The sequence below is a fragment of the Macaca fascicularis genome, chromosome 7, assembly GCF_037993035.2.
Source record: "Macaca fascicularis isolate 582-1 chromosome 7, T2T-MFA8v1.1".
In the NCBI taxonomy this organism is placed as follows: Eukaryota; Metazoa; Chordata; class Mammalia; order Primates; family Cercopithecidae; genus Macaca; species Macaca fascicularis.
This window is the reverse complement of record NC_088381.1, coordinates 51,046,607-51,063,612: the sequence shown is the minus strand read 5'-3', so window position 1 is coordinate 51,063,612 and position 17,006 is coordinate 51,046,607. Positions and strand designations below refer to the sequence as shown.

At 46.9% G+C, this 17,006-nt stretch overlaps 1 protein-coding gene and 1 long non-coding RNA gene across 35 annotated transcripts in view; one reads left to right on the top strand and one right to left on the bottom strand.

Moving 5' to 3' along the window:
* Window positions 1-887: 887 nt before the first annotated feature.
* Window positions 888-1,502, bottom strand: LOC135971845 (uncharacterized). The gene is made up of 2 exons (XR_010588147.1): window positions 1,162-1,502; window positions 888-1,080 (listed from the first exon to the last, which is right to left on the bottom strand). It is a non-coding gene; the product is annotated as an uncharacterized lncRNA (long non-coding RNA).
* A 47-nt stretch (window positions 1,503-1,549) lies between these two features.
* LOC135971843 (golgin subfamily A member 6C-like) overlaps window positions 1,550-17,006 on the top strand; it is a 68,408-nt gene continuing 52,951 nt past the window's right edge. For 3 of the 34 annotated variants that reach the window (XR_012415158.1, XM_073996331.1, XM_073996310.1), the window contains exons 1-4: window positions 1,550-1,594; window positions 12,601-12,717; window positions 14,242-14,348; window positions 15,483-15,546. The gene's annotated coding sequence lies outside the window, so the exon portion shown is untranslated. Of the gene's footprint in view, window positions 1,711-10,059; window positions 10,183-12,600; window positions 12,718-14,241; window positions 14,349-15,477; window positions 15,559-17,006 lie in introns of all 34 variants that reach the window. The other 31 variants (XR_012415156.1, XM_073996330.1, XM_073996308.1 and 28 more) reach the window with 20 other exon arrangements.

Here is a 17,006-nt window from a genome sequence, read left to right as displayed (position 1 = left end):
AGGCTGGTCTCGAACTCCTGACCTCAGGTGATGTGCTCACCTCAGCCTCACAAAGTCCTGGCATTACAGGCGTGAGCCACTGAGCCCAGCAATTTTTTTTTTTTTTTTTTTTTTAGACGTAGTCTCCTTCTATAGCTCAGGTTGGAGAGCTGTAGTGCGATCTCGGCTCACTGCAACCTCTGCCTCCTGGGTTCAAGTGATTCTCCTGACTCAGCCTCCTCCCGAGTAGCTGCGATTACAGGTGCCCACTACCATGCCCGACTAATTTTTTGTATTTTTAGTAGAGACGGGGTTTCGCCATGCTGGCCAAACTGCAAAAAAAATTTTTTTAATAAATGAAAAGCAGAGTATTTATATGAAAAAAGTGGGAGACTAAGAGTCTCATGGGATTGTTATAAAGATTAAGAGAGTGTTACTGAAATACTTAGAAGAGCTGTCATTTTATTGCTGTCTTTTCCCCTTGTGTTTGGATAGATTACCGTACTTGTTTCACTACGTAACTGTAATTATTAGTCAGTGGGGCTCTCCTTCTCTTAAAGGCCTGGAGAAACTTGTCTTAAATGCTGTCCCAATTCACGAATTGGGAGACGCAGATTTTATGTCTACATTACAAGAGCGAGACTTAAAAGTATGAATTGGGACTAAAGTCAGTGCTCAGGTGCAGCGATCCTCTGTTTTGTTCATCACACAGCTCCCGGCACTTTAATAAATGAGGCTCAAAGAAACGACGGGCTTAGGTCATGCAGTCATCAAATCCAGAACTCATGTTTGATTCCAAAGCCCACACGTTTCCCTGGTTTAGAAACACTAAACATTTAATTCACCGCACCTGGGGCCAGACAGGCACTGGAAAACGCCTGAAGTATGCTAGGAAGGGAAGACTGTGGTAAAAAGGCCAAGAAATGTTTATTTACAGTCGCAGCCGCCATTCAGATCGATTTCACTGTCTTGCAGAAACGCAGGCCGACTGTCGTCTCTTTATCCCATGGCCGATTTCTTGCGAAATCTCCTAACTTTTAAATATTTCCGATCAAAAGACTGCTGCTCAAACGGAGCCCACCGGGAGCTTGTTTGCAAATTCTGGAGTAAACAAGAGTGGGAAGCTGATAAGGTGAGTACCTCAATTCCATAGGGATAGCCAAGAAACGGGGAGTTTCGTACCAAAGGCAAGAATGAGATTCTCCGCCCGAGGGTCCCGGAAGGAGGACTGAATTAAATGCAGATTAGAGTCAGGGCAGGGCCAGGTGGCGGGAGAAACAGGCTGACATCCCAGGTGGCTGGCCTATCCAGCCAGCGCTGCCGGAGGTACACACCATGTACAGACCACGACAAGAGGGGTTAGGGGCTTCTCGGGATAAAGGCAGCGAGTGGCTGCGCATTCCCTCCCCTACTCTTTCAGCGGTAAGCCTTCTGTGGAGCAGACCCTAACTCTCCCCCGATTCCTTAGGTCACTCGGCTATTTACTTCCTTCCCCGGCTCCTCAGCGTCCTCCACAGTCCTACAACTTCCGCTTGCCTCCTTGTCTGGGAAACCGCCGACTTCCGGTCGCGCAGTGGTGGGCTGAGCCAAGATGGCTGAGGAGAGAGTTGCGATGGTGAGCGCCGAGATTCTCTTTAGTTGCCCCGCCAGGGCAAGGCAGGCTGGCGGGTGGCCTCTGTCCCATGCAGCGGTTCCTGGAGAGAGGCGGAGCGGGGTGCCGAGCGGCTCAAGGTGGGCGGGACGACACGGTTCCCTTCCTACTGTCCCGGGAACTGGTCGCCTGGGGCAAGTCTGGATACTTAGCAGCACAGGTCCTGTTCTAGGACTGTGGTCCCTCTTGGGGTGCCCTGGACGGAGAAGGGAGACTTCTCACCTGTAATGGCTCTTACCCTAGTCCCATCTTTTTTTTTCTTTCGGGGGTTTGGAAGGTAATAACTAGCAGTTGTGTAGACAGTTTCTGTTAATCCCGTGAATTGGGAATTTAACATGAACGACAGCCTGGAAGCTTGCAGCGTCACTGCCTCCTGCCAGTGGAGCAGGGCTATGTTTTTTCTGTGGTGATTAAGTTTAGGAAAGTACGGTTTTGGAATTCAGCTGAAGGCTGAGTTGGGCGTTAACTCCACAGAACTGCTAATAGAGAGGAACCCGATGAATTCAGGATGAGCTAGTCGCTGTTTTTTTGAGGCATATATCCATAATTGGATCTAATTTCGGTGAAGTGCCAAGTATGAGGATTTGTTTACCTTGCTTTAGTGTTGGGTTTCAAAGCTTGTTCTGTGCATTTGTTAGAATGATTTTAGGTATTCGGAATTTATTGTCTGTCGAAAAACGCCTTGGAAAACAGTACGATAGCAGCCTTTGACTGTTTTACAACTTAGTTTTGGCTAAGCAGCAAGGTTAGTGTTATTGCTAGAGGGCCTTTTGTTTGTTTTCTACTCTCATTTGCAGAGTTGTCATATTATTCTAGTCTAATTAGAAAACTCTGAAGACAAACTTTTTTTTTTTTTTTGAGACGGAGTGTCGCTGTTGTGGTCCCGGGCTGGAGTGCAATGGCGCTATCTGGGCTCACTGCAACCTCCGTCTCCCGATTAGCTGAGAATACAGGCGCCTGCCACCACGCCCGGCGGAAACATTTGATCCTCCTGCCTTGCCCTCCCAAAGTGTTGGCATTACAGGCATGAGACACAGTGCCCAGCCTATTGCAGTGTTTTTTGTTTTTTCTGTTTTTTTGTCTTTGTTTTTGTTTTTTTGAGACTGAGTCTTGCTCTGTCGCCCAGGCTAGGGTGCAGTGGTGCGATCTGCAACCTCTGCCTCCCAAGTTTAAGCGATTCTCTTGCCTCAGCCTCCCAAGTAGGTGGGATTATAGGCACATGTCACCAAGCCCAGCTAACTTTTATATATTTAGTAGAAACAGGGTTTCACCATATTGGCCAGGCTGGTCTTGAACTCCTGACCTCAGGTGATCTGCCCACCTTGGCCTCCCAAAGTGCTGGGATTACAGGTGTGAGCCATTGTGCCTGGCCCTGTTGCAGTTTTTATTAGAGATGAGTTCTCTCAGCTTTTGTCTATTAGACAATGTCCTTCCTTTTATTTCTAAGGGGTATTTTAGTTGGATACAGGATTCTATGTTGACCTTTTATTTCTTCTTTCAGTACTTTAAAGAAGTTATTTTATTGTACTCAGGCCTCATTTGTTTCTGGTGAGAAGTCATTCATCATTTTAATTTTTATTTCCCTTTCCATAATGTGTGGTTGTTCTCAATGGCTGCATCTGTGCATTATATTTACTTTTCAGCAGATTGACTAGGATATGTCTAGGTATGTTTTTCTTTGTATAGAGTTTACTGAACTTCTTGGATCTGTGTTGATGTCTTTCATTAATACTGGTTCTTTCTTGGCCATTATCTCTCGTCTCATACTTTCTTGCTTCTCCTCTTTGGAGATTCTAGTTACATGTATATTAGATGATTTGATATAAACCTACAGATCTCAGATGATTTTTCTCCTGCCCTGTTTTCTTTTTGTTTTCAGTTTGGATACTTTCCATTTAACCATCTTTAAGTTTTTTGATGCTTTCCAATGTTAACCTGTTAAACTTGTTTATTGAATTCTCCATTTAAAATTTTTTGGTTTTAGTTATTGATGAATACATAGTTGCATTGAATTATTTTTAATTTTTTTCTAATATTTTTATTTCTAGCATTTCATTATATTTGTATAATTACCATTTTCTGCTGAAATTTCCTATTTCGTCATGCATGTTTTCCACATTTTCCACTCTACTTTTTAGCATTTTAATCAGTTATTTTATTGGTTTTTTTTCCTTGTATCAGTTATTTTAAAGATCCAAACTGATAATTCAACATCCGGGTCTTTTCTAGTTCTGCTTCTGTTGGGCCCTTCCTCTCCCTTACCGTGAATCTTATTTTCTTGCTTTTAAACGACTTGTATATTTGATTGGATGATGGACGTTTTATGGTGAAAAAAAAAAGAGAAATTGAAGCAAATATTTACCTCCAAAACAGGGCATGCCCTTTGTATTTTTTTTCAGGCCACTTGAATGGTGGCTCAATGTGATGTATATGAATTCTCGATTGGGGCTTCATTGCAGTTTTAGTTTAGTTTGATTCAGTTTACCTCTAGCTTCAAATATTTTGAATGAAGGTAGAATCAGAACTCTCATATCACCAGGATCTGAGTTTTGGGCATTGGCAAGATTCCAGAGATCTTACTTTGCTTCATAGCTAAGCCACCAGCTTTTATCAAGGTGGGAGATCTTTCCCTGCTTTACAACCTTGCTGCCAGGACTTTTTTTTTATCAATGAGCTGGGGACAGGAGGATATTTTTCTCAGCTCTCACGCGTGCCCTGCCCTTTTGTAGAGGAATGTCCACAATGCCTAGGGACGGGTTTCTTAGCATTTCTGACCCCAGTTAGCCTCCAAGAGTGCCTCTGTTGGATTTCACAACCATCCTGCCTCCCCTTCATCTTTAAAGGGTATTTTGCCCTTGGGAGAAGTCAAGCTCTCACAGCTTTCGTTCTGTTATCCACAACTTTAGTGTACTACACCCTCCTGTACCTGGTTATCATCTAAGGGGTAAGATTGGTGGGAAGCCTTCCTCTGTGGATTTGGGTCCTCTAGGTTCTCATGGCAAACCAGCCTCCAAGGGGTTGTGAAAATTTTGTTAAATTTCAACATGTTTCTCTTTTCTCCCCCTATAGTATTCCTCTTCCTACCATAGTTGAACTAGGAAGAACAACAGCTAGGGGGTCTGTTCTCTCCTATGAAGGAGTTGGCACTTTCTGGAGTTTGGATCATTTAGGTTTCTTTGGTTTTTGTTTTTGTTTTGAGACAGGGTCTCACTCTTACCCAGCTTGGAGTACAGCCTGTAGTGATCTCAGCTCACTACAACCTCTGCCTGCCTGGCTCAATGGATCCTCCCACCTCAGCCTCCTGAGCAGCTGGGACTACAGGCGTGTACCACCACACTCGGCTTATTTTTGTATTTTTTGTCAAGACAGGGTTTTGCCATGTTGCCCAGGCTGTTCGCCAACTTCTGAGCTCAAGCGATCTGCCTGCCTCAGTGCCCCAAAGTTCTGGGGTTACAGGCATAAACCACTGCACCCAACTTAGATTTCTTTCTGTCCTTAGTTTTCTGAGGAGTTAAACATATTTTTTCTAGCTAATCTGGCCTTTTGTTGTTGTTTGCTAGAGTGGGAGGTATATTCCCTTGTGACTTTCTTCATCTCAGTAGTGAATTTCAGAAATAGTTAATTTTTTTAATAAAAAAATTTTTTAGGTCGGGCGTAGTGTCTCACGCCTGTAATCCCAGCACTTTGGGAGGCCAAGGCAGGTGGATCACTTGAGATCAGGAGTTTGAGACCAGCCTGGCCAACATAGTGAAACCCCAACTCTATTAAAAATACTAAAATTAGCTGGGTGTGGTGGTGGGTACCTGTAATGGGTACCTGTAATCCCAGCTACTTGGGAGGCTGAGTCAGGAGAATCACTTGAACCTGGGAGGCGGAGATTGCAGTGAGCTGAGATTGTGCCACTGCACTCCAACCTGGGTGACAGAGCAAGACTCCCTCTCAAAAAAAAAAAAAAAAAAAATTTTTTTTTTTGAAACAGGTCTTACTCCACCCTGGCTGGAGTGCCATGACATGATCATAGCTCACTGCTGGCTTGACCTTCTGGGTTCAAGTGATCCTCCTGCCTCAGCCTCTTGAGTAGCTGGGGCCACAGGCATGTGCCACCATGCCTGGCTAATTTTTTTTTTTTTTGGTAGGGTTGGGGTCTCGCTATGTTGCCTGTGATCCTCCTGCCTTGGTTTTCCAAAGTGCTGGGATTAAAGGCATGAGCCACCACACCCGGTTAGGAATGGAAGTTTAAACAATGGTTTTATTTGCATATTTCATTAGCTAGTATTTTTTTCCTTTTTTGAGACAGAGTCTGGCCCCGTTGCCCAGGCTGGAGTGCAGTGGCACAATCTAGGCTCATTGTAACCTCTGCCTCTTGGCTTCAAGTGATTCTCTTGCCTCAGCCTCCTGAGTAGCTGGGATTACAGGCACCCGCCACCACATCCAGCTAATTTTTGTATTTTTAGTAGAGACAGCGTTTCACCATGTTGGCCAGGCTGGTCTCAAACTCCTGACCTCAGTTGATCCAGCCGCCTCAGCCTCCCAAAGTGCTGGGATTACAGGTGTGAGCCATCATGCCTGGCTTCATTAACTGTTTTTAAAATTAAAAGTACCTATAAATTTTGTAGAATCATAAAAGCAATACCTTCCCATCTTAACTCCCCTAGTGCCTCTACTCCCTCCACAGAGACAAATATCTTAGCAGGTTGTTGTGTTTTCTTTTCCAAATTGTATTTCTAAAATGTGTCAATATCTTTTCCCTTATTGTTTTATTTTTTGTAGAGACAGGGGGGTCTCACTGTGTTGCCTAGACTGGTCTCAAACTCCTGGCCTCCTACCTTGGCTTCCCACGGTTCTGGCATGAGCTACTGCACCTGGCCTCCCCTTATTGTTTTTTAAAACCTGAATGGAAGCATACTATATTTTCTACACTTCTTTCATGTAACTTATTTTAACAACCTGAGGACTTTTAGAGGCTGCATAGTATGTCTTAGTATAGATGTATCTTAGTTTATTTAAACAGTTGCTGGTTATGGACATTTCCATGTTCCCAGTATTTTTTCTCACAAACAATGCAGTATTATGCCTTTGCCCACATTCACCATTGATTGCTATTGAGTATATCTGTAGTATCAAGAATGGGCATACTGAAAATGCTTCATGAAGTCCACTGAAGCTTCATATTATTTTGAAGTGATATTTCCCAAAGTGTTGGCTGAACTCTCAAGAGTTTGTGGTATAGGGTTCTGGAGGACTGGACACTTCCAAAGAGGCATAAGGTGCTACAGACTTGCCCAGCAGGTGGCATCAGAACAAAGCTGGCTACGGACCTTGTCAGTACAAATGATAAAACATTAAAAAGGTAAAAACTCAACTGTAGCTCCTTATTTATGCATATATTGGGGATGCTGAAAAGTTACCGATGCCTGATTCCTCTTCTATGTCCTCAGCCTCTATCATAAAAATAGATAAATGCCAGTTTTTTTTTTTTTTTTTTGTATGCCCAGCACAGCTCTATGATTTGAACGATGTTGATGAGCAGGGTCACATTTGAGGAGATTTGCTAAGGGAAATAAAGATCCATCTGTGACACAAGAAACGTGTTTTATGTGATTTCTGGGATTTTCCTGTGAAGAGACTTTTTGTTTGTTTGTTTGTTTTACAGTGGATCTCACTCTGTCACACAGGCTGGAGTTCAGGAGTGCAATCATAGCTCACTGTAACCTTGAACTCCTGGGCTCAGGAGATCCTCTCTCCTCAGTCTCCCAAGTAGCTAGGACTACAAGCACATGCCACCATGCCTGGCTCATTTTATAATTTTTTGTAGAGACAGGTCTCACTATGTTGCCGAGGCTGGTATTGAACTCCTGGTATTGAACTCCTGGGCTCAACTCCTCCTGCCTCAGCCTCCCAAAGTGTTGGGATTACAGGTGTGAACCACAGTATCCAAATTATTATGTTTTTTAAAAAGAGATTTTTCTAATTATGTATATAATTACAGCACCTTAAGTTTAGTGATTGCAATTTGAGAAACCAATGTCCTTTCTTATTAAAAAGGCCCTTGTACAGAAAGTGCTCTATCTTCCTCACAAGATCTGGGGTCAAAGGAGAGATTTTGAAACATTATAACAATGGCTTCTAGTTACTGAATAAAGAATGTCATTTGCTCCTCACAGGACCCCTTTCAGGGGGAATTTACATATTGGGAAACAGCCTCATGAGCTTTCTACAAACATCTTTGTCCTCGAGTCTTCCCATTTCAGCAATTGGCTGTACCACTCATCCAGCAGCTTTCAAAGTTAGAAACGTGGCAATCTTCCTTTAACATCCATTTGCCTTTCCCTCATTCCCCCATATCCAATTCTGTGTATTGGAGGTTTTCCCACCTCTAAACTTGAGAATCCATTTACTTTTTCTCCATCTCCTTTGCCATCACACTAGTCCAAGTGAAGCGTTTCATCGTCTCATTTGCAGTATCCTTTAGTTTACATTAGATTATCAATTTTTGTCCCCCTCCCAATTCAGTCTCTACTCATGAGCTAACATGAGTTTATAAAGTGTTCATTCTGACCATGCCATTCCTTGCTCAAACTTCTCTAGTGCCTTCCCAATAATTTTATTACAATAAAATTCCTCATATGGCCTTTGTGGATCTGCACTCTACCTCTTCTCCTATTGCAACCAACCCTGTTACCTTTTTCTCTTTTCACACTGGTCTTCATTCTGTGCTGCAAACTGGCTGAGTTTCTTCCATCCTCAGGGCCTTTTGCACAAGTTCTTCCTTTGCCTTAGAATTCTTTCCTGGCCTGCACACCTCTTCATCCCCTTTCCCTAAGCTAATGCTTTACCCTTTAGGTCTCATTTTAAACATCTCTTACCCAGGAAAAATTTCCCTGTCCAAACAAGTCTAGATTCCCCTTTGTTTGTTCTAACTGTTCTATATTTCTCCTTCTTAGCATTTATCACAATTCTTGATATGTTGTCCTTTTCATTTCCTCAGTCTCTATTATTGGAGTAGGTAAGACATCCATATAGTACAAAATTCAAAGTGTATTAAAGGTATAGAGTAAAAAGTCTTCTCTTCCCTGTCCCCCTGCTACCCAGTTCTCCTCTTTAGAACCACTTTTAGCATTTTGAATATCCTTCCCGAAATATTTTCTAAGTATACAAGCAATTATGTATATATTATTCCTCTTTATTTTTGCCTTTCATTAATACAGATACTATATGCATTTTTTGCACTTTATCTGTTAATAATGTATCTTGGCAATTATTCTATATTAATATGTAAATAGTTACCTCTTTCTTTTTCATGCACCATATAGTATGGACTTTTATTTAACCTCTCTCTAGGTTGGTTTTAGGCATTGGTTATTACAAATAATGCTGCATTGAATATCTTTGTATGTAAAGTGATTTCCCATGTTTATGCCTATAGAATAAATTACTAGAATTGAAATAATTAAGTTAAAGATTATGTGCATTTTTAATTTTGATAGTTACTGCCAAAGTGCTCTCAATGGAAGTTTTACCAATTCCCACTAGTGAATGCATTTGTCCTCACAATTACGTCAGTGAAATTTTTGTTCTTTGCCAATGCAAGAAATGGAAAGTATCTCTTGGAAACTAATTTGCATGTTTTTTTTCCTTGCACAGTTATATTTTCATATGTTAAAGAGCCATTTGTATTTCTTGGTGAACTGTTCATAAACTTTGCTTACTTATTATCTAATGTCTGACTAATTTGCTATACTCTAAATTCCCAATTTATACTGAAGTCTCGCCCTTCCAGTTTAGACATACAATCTTCCTCTTCAGTGGTGTCCACACCAAAAAATCCACAGGCCCCTGAATTTTATATGGGCCTAAGAGTCTTACTGAAAATTGGAAGTCTTAAGGTGTAGTCCATTTTATGCAGTGTGAGGCCTTTCATGTTCTAAAATGTACCACTCTTGACTTTTTCTTCTTCACCCTGTCCAGCACTGTGCCCTTATTAGCCAGAGAAATGTTCCCCTTTCTCCCAGGAAACGTTCTGACTTTACCCTGGTCCCTCAAGGACTCTCCTTCTCCCCCAAATTAACTTTCAAGGAGTTTCTCCAACCCAAAATGGCACCTTCCTGAAAAGATTTCTAGTGGATACTGTTTTCTCTACCTCACTACAGATGTATTTTGCTGCTTGGCTCCCCTCTCTCCACTTTGCTATGGCAAACATTTTTTTCCAGAAATCTATCAAATGAAATGAATATGTGGCCCCTTGTGGTGATTTTTGTTGGGATCCCTGGTATTGATTTCTTCTAGTTTAGATAATTCCACCGTGGCAAGCTTTTATTCCTAGCATACAGCTCATGAGGAGAATGTAAGTCACTTGGTGTTATTAATGCTAAAATAGTAAACAAGAACACAAAATTTGCTAGATTAGAAGTGGATTTTTTTTTTTCCAGGCCGGGCACAGTGGCTTATGCTTGTAATCCCAGCAGTTTCGGAGGCTGAGGCAGGCAGATTGCTTTGAGCTCACGAGTTCGAGACCGGCCTGGGCAACACAGCGAAACCCCGTCTGTACAAGGGTAATTTTATGAAAAAATTAGCCAGGTGTGGTGGCGCACACCTGTGGTCCCAGCTACTGGGGAGGCTGCGGTGGGAGGATGGCTTGAACCTGGGAGGCAGAGGTTGCCGTGAACCCAGTTTGTGCCATTGCACTCCAGCCTGGGTGGCAGAGTGAGACCCTGTCTCCAAAAAAAGAAATAAAAGGGAAGGAATGAATTAGCATGAATGAGAAAGACATGATCTGCAGTCAGCCACCCATGGTCAAAGTTATCAGATACCAACTCATTCTCAGAGCGAAGCAAAATCAGCCCAATGCTTTTGGCAAACTGGTTGCCTCCCTGTCATCATCATCTGGGCTCACTGTGGCTTGCCCTTCTGGCCTTGCCTCTGACCTTGCCATCTCTGGGGAGGCTTCTTTGCAAGCCCAAGCCTGGGCTCCCCCTCTCAGAACCATGTGCATACTTGTCCTGCAACTGGCTTTTTGCCTGAGCCTCCTGGAGGGCAGGGGCCATCTGGCACAAACCTGCATCCCAGGTTTAGCAGTTGCTAAATTAATGAACAAATACCAAGTCTTTCACAATGTAACTTGAGAGTGGAGGTAGTGGTAGTGGCAACTCCATCTGGGGGATGAGAGAAGGTGGAGGCTGAGTTTTGGGGGTGGCTTGCAAAAGAAGAGGAGAGACTATTAGCAGCTAAAGAAGTGGCCAGGGTAAACAAGCATTTTCCTGACTGGGGAGCTGTGGGTTTGTTTAAAGGTAGGGCTGAGTAAGGGGTGAAACCAGTGAGCAGGAGAGATGGCTAGTGCTGGACTGGAGTGAAAGGCATCTGTAGAGGCAGGAGACAGGATGGGGAGGGAGAGGAGTTGGCCTAGGACAGGACAGGACAGGACAGCACTTATTTGAAGACTGGGGGGCAGGAGGAAAGGAAGGGGAGGGATTGAGAAATGACCTGGAGGTCCTCAGTCAGCTGGGAGAAGACCTGGAAGAGGGGGATCAGCTGCTGTTGGGATGGAGAGGAGGGCCAGGAGAGGCAATGACTCACACGGAGGGAGGGTCGGGGATGGGGAGTGGGCGGTGGGGGGGCGGGAAAGACATACTTGCAGGGGATCAGAAGGCCCCGTGGCAACTTTGTGTAAGTCCTGGTTCAGTCAAGGAGAGGAATCCGAGGGGAAAGGCTGATTAGACCCATGGCCCACTCTGAGAGAAAGGGGTATTGTGTGGGTGCAGGAGGAAGAGCAGCTGGGAAGTAGGAGTGCCTGGGACTGGATCCAACTGGAAAGGGGGCAGATATGTCCCCAGGATCAGGGTAGGGATCCTCTAGGAAGGGGGTGTTCTGAGAGGGAGGTTGTGGGGAGCACTGTGTAGGGGTCCTTGGAGGTGATTTCTGGGAAGGGGAAGTCTGGGGCAGGGCTGTGAGGAGTCAGGAAAGAAACTGTGAAGTCCACTCCTCACCCACCTCCTGAACCCTGGGGTCTGAGACCCTCAGGAAAGAGAGTTCAGTGGCACAGGAGGGTCCAGGGCAGGAGACAGAAAAGTGGCCTCTCAGGTCTTCTTGGAAAGGAACTCTGACCACCAGTGTGAATAGTCTCGCAGAAAGCTAAGCAGACACCCAGCGAAAGCCGGCCCCTCCCACTCTGGGAGAAGGGAGGGGCCAGCGGTTGCATGGGCAGCTTTCCTTGTGATGCCACAGGTCCTCTGGACATGCTGCTGCCTGGCCACACCTCCTTTCCCTTTCATCTTTCTCATCAACCAATAGGCTTGGGAGCATTGAGGCCATGCCCCTATTCTGTGTTCTAGTGCGGTCCTGGTTATCCCTCCTCTGGCTTAGTACAGAGCAGGCATGTTGGATTTGGGGCTTTTGTTTTGTTTTGTTTTTGAGACGGAGTCTCACTCTGTCACCCAGACTGGAGTGCAGTGGTGTGGTGCAATCCTGGCTCAATGCAACCTCTGCCTCCCGGGTTCAAGCGATTCTCTTGCGTTAGCCTCCTGAGTAGCTGGGATTACAGGCACCTGCCACCACGCCCAGCTAATCTTTGTAGTTTTAGTAGAGACGCAGTTTCACCATGTTGGACAGACTTGTCTTGAACTCCTGATCTCAAGTGATCCACCCACCTCAGCCTCCCAAAGTGCTGGGATTACATGCGTGAGCCACCGTGCATGGTCTCTTGCTGTTTTTATACTTTCTCTATATCCATATAGAGATGTTTCCCGTGTAAGTTTTTGTTTCTTTGAATTTCTCATTTTTATTACCCCTGCATCATCTGCTACCCTGAAGGATCTGGAGGTAAGAGGCCCTGGGCCAGGGTGCAGTGACCCTGCAGGCCAGCAGGCCAGCCCTCCAACCTCCTCTCACAGCAGGAGCTCGGTGCCCCTCTGCCAACTGAGACAGTCCACACACACCCCAGCCCTAATGATTGTTCTCTCTACCTCTCCCCGCAGTCCTCCTCCAACTCCACCTCTCTGCATGCGCCTCAGAGCCGGTACCAAGAACTGGAAGTAGCCCTGGACTCAAGCTCCGCAACAATCAATCAACTCAATGAAAACGTAGAATCATTGGTAAGAGTCCAGTGGGGTCTCCTGATTCCACGCTGCCAATCTTGGGCCTTAGTTTCCCCTTGGGGCTCTGAAGAAAGGGGCTGAGGACACCTGGTCCAATGGGCAAATGGGGAGCTGAAGCACCCAGGCCTCACCTGGGGGACCCCAGAGCAAGGAGGATGCAGCATGGCTCTTCTGTCACTCCCTTCTTTGCCAACTCTCTCTTCTTCAGACACCCCTGCTCCAGTCCTTGCCACACACCCCCTGGGGTTGTCACCTCTCAGGGAAGCACTAGTCTGACTGGTTGTCAGGGGCCCCATATTTCTGCCCTGACTCAGTCTCTAATTTGCCCTTGATTCTGGACAAGCCACCTCTCCTCCGTGGGCTCATGTTTCCAGAGGAGGTAGAGAGTATCAAAGGTCTGTGTTAGCTCTGAGAGTCGGAGATTTGGGACCCTAGAATGGAAACCTCAGGGCCAAGGGCTCTCGTCTGTCCTTTTCTGTCCTGTATCTCTGCTGTGAAGAACTGTACCTGGCTTGTATGTGCTCAGTAAATGTTTGCTGAATGAACACACCTTTCTAAATCACAAGCTGGCAGAAGGGTGGGCCTTTCTCAGACTCCATCTCTAGAGGTTTATGTTACTGTCCTTTCGAGAGAATCCAGATTCAGATTTTGAGTTCTGTGGCTATTGGCGAAAACCAACAAAGACCCAAATCCTCTGTCTTTGGGAGCTTGAGGAGAGTTGACCAGTTCGTGTTGCCACTTGGCCTGAGAACTTTGCCTTTAAAATCCATTCCTGGCCCCCGCCTACCACATCCTGGTCTGGGGAATAGAGCCCCGTCAGTCACCTGAATTTGACTCTCCCCACAGAAACAACAGAAGAAACAAGTGGAACATCAGCTGGAAGAAGTAACTTTTTTTTTTTTTTTTTTTTTTTTTTTTGTTCACGATATAAATGCTGGGTTTGGGGGGAATTCATGACTGCTGCGTTTGGGAGGCACTCAAATGTAGAGGTGCCAGTCTCATGTCGCCCACTCCCAGCCTGGGGAAGAAGGCTCACCCCTCAGATTCTACCCCATCCTTCCAGGTTATCCCCCGGTAACCTGGTCCCATGGGTGGGCCTGTCCTGGGGCATTGGTGGCATGCTGGTGGCATGTCTCTTGCTGTGCCATCTCTGTCTCCTTCGGGTAAGGGCTCTGTCTTCCTCTTCCTATAGGAAAAGAAAGCAAACTATGGAAATACACAAAGCACAAACAGAGCAGTTAGGGGTGAGTGGAAGGTGTGGAGTTTTCTCCTGTCCTCCCAAGAATGTTTCTTTCCTTCTCTTTCAGTGCTTGCTTGGCTTTTCTCCCAAAGGTTCAATTCCAGACAATCAACATTCTCATGTTGGAAAAGGCAGACTTGAAGACCACAGTTTACCATACTAAACGTGCCGCCACTCCCTTCGAGGGTGGGAATCTGGCACCCTGTTATCCTTCAACCTAGCACTTTGACAGGTCTTTAGGGGGAGTCCTTTGGGCACCATCTCAACCTCTTTCATTACAGGAGAATCCAAGGATCTGACCAGCCACTTGCAATATTCCTTGCAGCGTATTGGAGAGTTGGAGCAGGCTCCCTCTGCTGTCTCCATGCAGCAGCAGGAAGAGGACAGGGTGAGTCCAATGAGCTGCCCCGTCCCCTGGCAGCCTGGCTTCCCAGATGCAGGAGTGAGCCTGAAGGTCCCTTCTGCAGGATGCAGTGTCCTGCCCAGAAGGCAGCATGCTCATTTCTCGCTGCTTTTGTGTATGGTTGTTAGAGGCAGCCTGGGGTGAGTCAGCTGCTGTGGGTGAGTTGGGGGCACCGTGGGGAGCGAGCACTGGACGCAGAGCTCGGAGCCCACACTGCGGCTCGAGGACTGGATGGTGAAGATGAGAAGTTTCGATGTGGGGAGCCCAGGCCATTCCACACAGTGCCCCTTAAAAGGGCAAGGGGTAGGCTCAGTATACAACTCGGTCAGTAAAGATCAAGTCATTTCCAAGCCTGTGGTCTGGTTTTTAAAAGAACTGTTCCACACAGTCCTGGAACAGGAGAGGCTGCAGGAGTGGGAGGAGAGGCTGTGGGAGCAGGAGAGGCTGCTGCAGCAGGAGAGGCTTTCGGAGCAGGAGGAGAGACTGCTGGAGCAGGAGGGGCTGCGGGAACAGGGAGAAAGGCTGAGAAAGCAGGAGGTAGAGGCTGCTGGAGAAGGAGAGGCTGCTGGAGCAGGAGGAGAGGCTGCTGGAGCAGGAGGAGAGGCTGAGGAAACAGGAGGAGAGGCTGTGGGAGCAGGAGGAGATGCTGTGGGAGCAGGAGGAGAGGCTGAGGGAGCACGAGAAGAGGCTGCTGGAACTGGAGCAGAAAGCCAAGCTCTGGGACGAGCAGGCAGAGACACACATGCATACCATGCAGAATGACTGCACCACCATCAGCCACGTGCTCTCCCAGAACCACGAGCTTGGCGAGCAGCTGGGCGAGGCACAGTACAACTTCCAGGAGCTGGTGGGTTGCCCCACCACGGGAGCCTGCCCTCCTCCCTGGCCCTCCATGCCTTTGTTTCCCCACCTGTAAAATGGGCATATGTAGCCCTCACATGAAATGGTACTACTAAAGGAACCTGTGAGCCAGAGCCCTGCTCTGATGACTGTGAGAGAGAGGGGATAATTTTTCTAACCTGCCTCCACCCTTCCCTGTGACATGGGAGGCAGACATCAAGTTCTGGGGTCTCCAGCTGCAGTGGGTAGCTGCTGATTGCTTCTCTTTGTCCAGAACAGTGAGAACAAGAGCGCACCGCAGTTGGAGCAGCAAGTAAAGGAGCTGCAGGAGAAGCTGAGCGAGGTGAAGGACATGGTAACCTCTGCCCCATCCAAGAAGGGCTGGGAGGCGGGCACCAGCCTCTGGGCAAGGGAGGTGTGAGGCCAAAGGCAGCTCCAGCCTGGGGGCAGGCGATGCCAGCACCCTTCAGGGCAGTCCTGTGACTGTTTCTTGCTTCCTGCCCTCTGACTTTTAGAGGTGGGTAGCCCTGGGTTCCTCCCATGTCTGGACATTATACTCCCAGCTAGAGGCATGGAGCCTCCCAATCAGAGGGGAAGAGACAGTGGTATAAGAGGCTCCTTATACCGGGGCTGGTGGCTCACGCCTATAATCCCAGCACTTTGGGAGGCTGAGGCAGGAGAATCCCTTGAGGTCAGGAGTTTGAGACCAGCCTGGCCAACATCATGAAATCTCATCTCTACTAAAATTACCAAAAAAAAAAAAGAAAAAAATTAGCCAGGCATGGTGGCACATGCCTTTAATCACAGCTACTCAGGAGGCTGAGGCACAAGAATCGCTTGAGCCTGGGAGGTGGAGGTTGCAGTGAGCTGAGACTGTACCACTGCACTCCAGCCTGGGCCACAGAGTGACACTCTTGTCTCAAAACAAAACAAAACAAAAAAGCCTCCTGAGATTCAAACTGGATTCCGGCCTGGGTTCCACTGGTCACCCTTCAACTACTTTGCATCTCTAAGTCTCTGTTTCGTTAACTTCAAAAGCAAGTTAGCATTTTGCTTGCAGAGGTGCTGAGGATTAAATGAGAGAATACATGGAAAGCATTAGGCTTGTAGCACACTTAGCAGATGGTGGTTGGCTCCCTCTGGTTTTCCACCAGTCTGTGGCCTACAGTTTAAATGGTAGGAAGGAGGTGAGATTTTAGGCTGGGGAAGGAAGTATGGGGTTCTAGGCATGGGAAGAATTCTCCCTGGCCTGGAGCAAGGGGCCAGGGACCTGGGCAGATGACAGAGCCCCACAGTGCTCTCGCTACCCTATTAATGGGCCCAGAATCTGGAAGCGAGTCACCACGTGCCCTCATGCCCAGGGTCTTCCTGGTGGTGGAGCAGCGGCGAGACTAGTACCTGGGTCACCTGCAGCAGTACGTGGCCACCTATCAGCCGCTGACCTCTGAGAAGGAGGCGCTGCACAGGCAGTTACTGCAGACCCAGCTCATGGACCCGCTGCAGCAGCAGGAAGCTTGGGGAAAACCGGTGGCTGAGATGGCCTGCCAAAACTGCAGGAGACCCAGGGGAGGGACTTGCTGAGGACAGAGCCCCAAGAGGGACGACCTGGCATCTTCCGTGCCTTCTCACTCTCTTTCCCGTCCCCTTAGGAGTGCCTAGAAGCTCCCAGCCAACAGAAATAGCAGCTAGAGACCCAGTTGAGCCTCATGGCTCTCCCTGGAGGAGGTACAGGAGACCACTCAGAGAAGGAGGAGACAGCCCCAGGAGGAAGGGGGTACTGTCAGCAGCATAGGATTGAGAAGC